This window comes from Nicotiana tabacum, chromosome 10 (genome assembly GCF_000715075.1).
Source record: "Nicotiana tabacum cultivar K326 chromosome 10, ASM71507v2, whole genome shotgun sequence".
Taxonomy (NCBI): Eukaryota; Viridiplantae; Streptophyta; class Magnoliopsida; order Solanales; family Solanaceae; genus Nicotiana; species Nicotiana tabacum.
In genome coordinates, this window is record NC_134089.1 from 140,435,730 (window position 1) to 140,442,677 (window position 6,948).

The following is a 6,948-nucleotide window of genomic DNA, read 5'->3' on the forward strand; positions in this document are numbered from 1 at the left end:
CAAACTAAAAATCTGTGGCAGATGCAGCGTATAACCTACGGGTTCAACTGAATCCATAACTTTCGACGCGGAGTAAAAATCCTGATATGCTTTACGTGATTTCTTACCATTCAGACTTAAGTTATGATTATTACTAACTGAGTTGGAGTACTTACTTTACTCCCTGCACCCTGTGTGCAGATTTAGGTATTTCTAGACCCGGTACCGGGTATTGGCTGACTGGAGGCATAGTCGTCGGAGTTTAGCAGGGTAGCTGCTGGCGTTCACAGTACCGCTTTTCTCCCTCTTCATTCATTAGTCGTGTTTTGTATATCTTAGACTTTTCAGTTGTATTTATACCCTAGTAGATGCTCGTGACTTGTGATACCCCGATTAGGGCTGTGTCGGGTTGTATTTTCTTATTAGCATTGTTATCGATATTTTCGCTATTCAGTATTGTTAAATCATGTTTAGACTATTTTTATGTTGATTAACTATTTTAAAAGTTGAATCGGGTTTAATTGGCTGGCCTTGTCTTCAAGAGAGGCGCCATCACGACCGGGTTCGGGGTTGGGGTCGTGACAAGTTGGTATCAGAGCCTAGGTTACATAGGTCTCACGAGTCATGAGCAGGTTTAATAGAGTCTCGCGAATCGGTACGGAGACGTCTGTATTTATTCTCGAGAGGCTGCAGAATGTTTAGGAAAACTTCACATTCTTGAATTCTAATCGTGCGTCCTTGATTCAGCTTGAAAAGTAACTCTTGAATTCCTTTCATGCGTTCGTATATGCGCATGAGCGCTCAGTATCAGATATGCCTTGATGGCTTGTGATTCCCTGATCGAGTGGCAAGATGTGATCTCTGTGAGTTGATGTTGGGCCAGTCCGGAGGACTTGAGGCCAGATCTTTGCCTATAGCTTGAGCACCTAGGTGCTGATTGCGTGAACAAGTGTTTTTGAACTCATATGTTCGGTAGTGTCCTACTAGTGGGAGTGACAGTTGGATATTGTTCTATGCGATGAGTATGCTAGTACTGTGAGATGTATCCATATGATTTGGAGGCGACGAGAAGGGTCTTCTAGAGGATAGAAGAACTATTAGGTGCTTGAATTCCATCTTGATTCGAGGTATAGCCCCGAGTTATGGGCATGTGAAGGATCTTTTCATGTTTTTCAGTTGTGAGTGAAGTAAATTTCATGTTGCGATATGAGTTCAAACTCAGGAAGACTAAGTGACTACGTACAGTTTATGACGGTGGAAGGTATACAGAAATGTTAGTTAGAGGCAAAGCAGGTGGGTTGTCTCCTGCGAAGTGTTTTGAGGTTGTGTGATCCTTATGTGTCTGTTAGAAGATCTCATTTACGAGTGAACGATGTGTGTTGCAATTTAAATTGGGTCCCTTAGAGAGTGGGTGTATCTGCTGCGAGAATGGAATGCGAGATTTGCAGAAGAGTTAAAATTCTAGATGATCTATGTTTTCACAAGCTTATGAAAGATTTGAGTTTAATCTCACTATGGTATCATGGCATCAATAGAGTATAATCGTTATGAATTATTTAGTGTGTGTTGATCTATGGCTTTGAGCCATATGGGGGAGTCTGCTATTGATTAGGCGATTGCACGGTTAGGTGCTATGGTGAATCAGTTATGGCTTGCGGAAATTGAGACCGAGGATGGCTCGAGTAAAGGAAAATTTTGACAGAGGTTATATTATGCTACATAGGGCATAAGAATCACGGAATGTCTTGAGTTGTTGGTAATGGATGCTCGGTGCATAGAGTAGGAAGTGGCTTGGTTGTTCTAGGATGAGGTTACACTCAGCGGTGTCGGAGTGCTATTGAGGCACGGGTGGTTCTATTCGTTTGGTCAGGCTAATTGCAATTTGAATAGAGTGAATAACTCTCGAGAATGGTTCTAATGTGTTCAAGATTCTATATGTAAAATGGGGAATTTTAAGGTTGTATATGTGGTTAGAAACTGAGTTTCATTGAAAGATGTCAAGACTTGTGGTATTTTCTATATTAATTATGGGATTCTAGGTATCAGTATCATGAAGGTAAAGGTAACAGATTTAGATTCGCAGGAAGTTTCCTCAAAGTAAAGTATTTTGAATGTGATGCTTTTGGGAATACTTAAGAAGGTATTCAGTGGCTTATGAGTTTTAGACTGTGTGGCTTTATGCTTGGGTCCTGTATGGTAAGTCTTGGTTGAGGAATTGTGATGTTATAGCAAAAAGGAGTATCAAGTTGAAGGTAAATCAGAAAGAAACTCGAATAGATGGTATAGCTTGGTAGTGGGTCGGATCGTATGGTAAGAATATGCTTAGCTCTTTGGATGTTTATGGGGTAATGAGTCTCTGCAGGTGTTTCGCCGACAATTCTTTTGGGTTTTAGTGACATGCGTAACTCGGTTGAGTTAGAAGGATTCAGTCCTGATGAGTTAGTGTTGTGAAAAAGGAATTCGGGGAGTTCTAGATGGTTTCCACCACAGCTAGAGAGGTATATTTTTCCACGTAAGGAGCATGGGATGTATAGTGGTTCTCTTCTAGATGAGATCAATGGGAAGTTCTCGGCTAGTGGAATGCATAGTTGCTTGTGGTTTGGAAGGGATATGAAGTTCTCATGGTTATCCTAGGATGGTTCGGGTCATGCGGTATGTTGTGAAGGATTGAGAATCGCATATGTAAGGTTGCGGTTCGGTTCTCAAAGGAAGGTCACAAACTCTTAGGCGGCAGGCAATTTCAGACAATTAGAGGAACGAGCTTCAGATAATTAGAGAAAGGCTTTTCGGATGATTAAGAAAATGGTATTGATAATTTGGGGTGGTTTGACGAGGGCATATGTTTCAGAAAGGGCAATGTGATTAAGTTGATGATATTTTAGTAGTATTGCGGCATTTTCTTGTTAGATCAACTGCTGATATTCGAGTTTGCTTGGTGGCACAGAGGAATTCTAGATTATCTCTCATGGAATGATTGTGTATTTGAGGTGTGGTATGCATTCAGACGACGGTATTGGGACCAGATATGTTGATTCATGGACCATATGGAGTTAGAGATGGGAAGTTCTCATATTCAGGCTATGTGGTGGTTGTGAGTCGTGTGTATCGGCACTGTTTAGTGACTATCGGGATTTGGAGACCCGAGCAGATCTTTTGTTGCTTGGTATGTTAGATTTTGGATGTGATATTGGGTTCAGATTGTTTACTCTGTATGGTGTCATTCTGGACTATTGCGCTAAGGCGACGCTGTTGGCTATGCCGGAAAATGTCACGAATTGAGTGGAGAGGTTCGACGGATGATGACCTAGTGGAGTGGTTTTATATTTCAAAGACCCAACAGACGGCTGGGAAGGATTGTTTTTCTTAGTTGGGCTTTTGGTGATAGATGCCAGTGCAGAGGCTCCTACCATTGATTTAGTTCCGGTGGCGAGGGACGTTTCGGATATGTTTCTTGTGGTCGGGCATGTCGTCGGGCAAGGTTGTTGATTTCGGTATTGATTTGATGTCGGGAACAGTATCGTATGATACCGGCAGAGTTAAAAGAGTTGATAAGCAACTCCAGGATTTTTGTGATAAGGAGTTCGTTGGCAGGCCAATGTGAATGCGTGTTCTAATTTGAGCCGGTTTGGTTGGCTCCGAATTGTACTGTTGAGGGATGTGTTGATTCGATTGTTATTGAGCTTATTAGTAATCTGGGGAGATCCATGAGTTACCTTTCTGTGTTGCGAGATGTTATGATTTGTTGGTTATGGGCACATATGGTGCGGTTCTATTGGGGTTTCATAGTAGAAGTCGAGCGGGAAGAGTGATTGGGTGTTGCTCGGTGAATGGCGTATCGGTTATGTCCTTTCGGGTTAGTGTGGTGTATGTTATTTGCTTCACCGTGGGTATGATGATTTGCTTTGGTTCCAGAAATCGAATTGTGTATGGTTGTCAATTTCGAGCAATGTTACTTAAGGTGGTTCATGCAGAGCAGTGTTGGATAGGATCGCACATCACAACAAAGTTATGTGGAGGTATGACCTTGTGGGTTAGATTCGTGTGTTATGTTCCCATGATGTGAGACGGGTTCTCAGCCTTTTGTTGTGGTGGTACTGGTGAACCTGAGGTACAACTCTTTCATTTGAGTCATTTTCATGATTTGAGTATGTTCGGACGGTTGCGTATTGGTGCGTGTATTGTGCAAGTTGTGGCTTAGTCCTATATGGATGTGTCATGTCACCAGAGTAATGTGTTGGATTAGAGGAGATCGTTGGGGATCATTAATAAATACGAACGGATGCGATTTCAGCATGTTAGAAGGATAGTATCGAGCTTCGATTAAGAAATTTGTTGTGGTATTTGCCAAGGAAGAAGTGGCTTCATGAATGGTTGATCTGGGAAATGGTTATGGCTTACCACGTGTCTTAGTGATCATTGGCAGTATATGAAAGTGTTGGGATGAGACTTTAGTTGATAAGAGTTTTTCTATCGGTATACGGATGTTGTGTGCAGCTGCTGTGGTTAGAAGTTATCACTACAAGTGTGGAGTTATGTGGTATATCATGTGATTTCACCTGAGATAACAGATATGGCTTGTTAGAGCTTGTTTGGACTTATTCACAATATAAATGTGAGATTCTGACCGTATTGATGATTTTAGAAGCTGAAAAGTGGTTCTATGGTTTATGGACTAGGATGGATTGTGAAATTTTAGTTATATTGTGTTATCGAACCTATGTGAGATAGGGTGACGTGGGATCACCCCCGGGTATATGCATGGTAAAGTTATTCAGCAAATGGTTGGCTCTTAGAACAACTCTGGGCACGTTCGAGAACGCACGTATGTTTAAATGGGGGAGGATGTAACGACCCGACCGGTCGTTTTGAGATTTTGCACTTTGATCGCTAGTTCTCGGGCATGACTTGCCTCGTGTGATGTATTATGACTTATGTAAATCGTTGGTTTTGGTTTTCAGGGAAATCAGAATGAATTTGGAAGAACAGTTCTTAGTTTGTAGCTTGAAATTGGAAAGGTTTGACCAAGATTTGACTTGTTTGTATATGATCTCGGATCAGAATTTTTATGATTTGGCTAGCTCCGTTGGGTGATTTGGGACTTAGGAGCATGACCGGTATGCATTTTGGAAGTCCGTGGAAGGTTTAAGCTTGAATTGGCGAAATTGAGATTTCGGCGTTTTCTGGTTGATAGGTGAGATTTTGATATAGAGATCGGAATGAAATTCTGAGAGTTGCAGTAGCTTCGTGGTGTCATTTGGGATGTGTGTGTAAAATTTCTAGTCATTCGGGCGTGGTTTGGTTGGGTTTTTGATAAAAAATGTATTTCGGAAAATTTTGGAAACTTAGGCATGAATCCGATGTGATTTAGTAGATTTGGTGTCGTTTGAGGTGTTTTGATGATTGGAACAAGTTTGAATAAGATATTGGGTCATGTTTGTGATTTTGGTTGAGGTCTCGGGGGCCTCGGGGTGATTTCGGATGGTTAGCAGGGAAACTGGAATTTATGTGGCAGCTTCAGATTTGCTGCTTCTGGTATTTCCGCATCTGCAGTTTGTGGACCACATATGTGGCGCCGCAGATGTGTGTATTTCATCGCAAAAGCAAAAATGGGTCAGGTGAGCTGGATCGCAGAAGCGGCTAAAGGGATCGCATTTGCGGAAGCGCAGATGCAGAAGAGGTTCGCAGATGTGGCTTAGGCCGGTTTAATGAACTCCGCAGAAGCGGATGTGTTGACCGCATATACGGTACCGCAAAAGCATATTTTGGACCGCAAATGCGGTTATGTCTGGGCAGAATGTATATATGTCTTCCTTCGCGATTTTTGAAGGGTTTAACCATTTTTGCACTCGAAATTGGGAGCTTTGGGCGATTTTGAAGAGAGGAATCAAAGAGACTTCGTTGAGGTAAGGATTTTGGACTTAAACACATTCCTATGGTAGAATTTCATGAATTAAGGCTGTAATTAATGGGTTTAAAGGGGCTAAAAATGGAGGATTAGGGCTTGAGTTTAAGAGGCCTTTAATGGACGATTTGAGGGGTCATTTGAACTCTGATTTTGATGTTGTTGATATGTATGGACTCATGGGGAGACGAGGAATCTAATGATGTGAAAATTTCTGAGTTTCAAGAAGTGGGCTCGGGGCTCGGATTTTGGTAATTTTGGGATTTGTGCCTGTTACTGATTGTTTTTGCTTGGGCTTTGATACCTTAGCATATCTTGATGTTCTCGTTCTGATATTGGATAGATTCGACGCGTATGGAGGCCGATTTGAGGGGCAAAGGCGTCGCGAGCTAGAGATTTAGCCGGTTCGAGGTGAGTAATGATTGTAAATGATTCTCTGAGGGTTTGAAACCCCGGATTTGCACATCGTAGTGCTATATTGAGGTGAGACACACGCTTGATGATGAGCGTGGGGTCGTGCACTATTGGGGATTTGTGACTTGGTCCTTCTTGATTGATGATTTTACCGCGTATTTGACTGAAACTTATTTTCTATCTTCATGATTTGGGCTGATTGCCATATTTGGGCTTCATGCCAACTACTTGAACCCTTCGGGGATTGTTGTTGATGTTTCCTCACTGTTTTGATTTATACTTGAACTTAGTCATGTATTTTCCACGGTTTTCAAAGCTCAGCCAAGTTTGTTTTGCTTTAACGCTTGAATGATATTTCCAATAATATTTTGGGCTGAGCATCATATTTTACTGTTGCCCGAGTGGCTTATGTGATTTTGACTGAGTAAGGCCGAGGGCCTGTGTTGTGAGGATACTTTTGGATCGGGCTGCACGCCGCAGCAGTGAGACACTAATACTGGTATGAGGCCGAGGGCCTGAGATACATATATACGCCACGAGGTGGTTTGATTGACATGAGGCCGAGGGCCTAGATTTGATGCCACGAGATGGCTTGATATTGCATTTAGGCCGTAAGGGGCCCCTCCCGGAGTCTGCACACCCCCAGTGAGCAT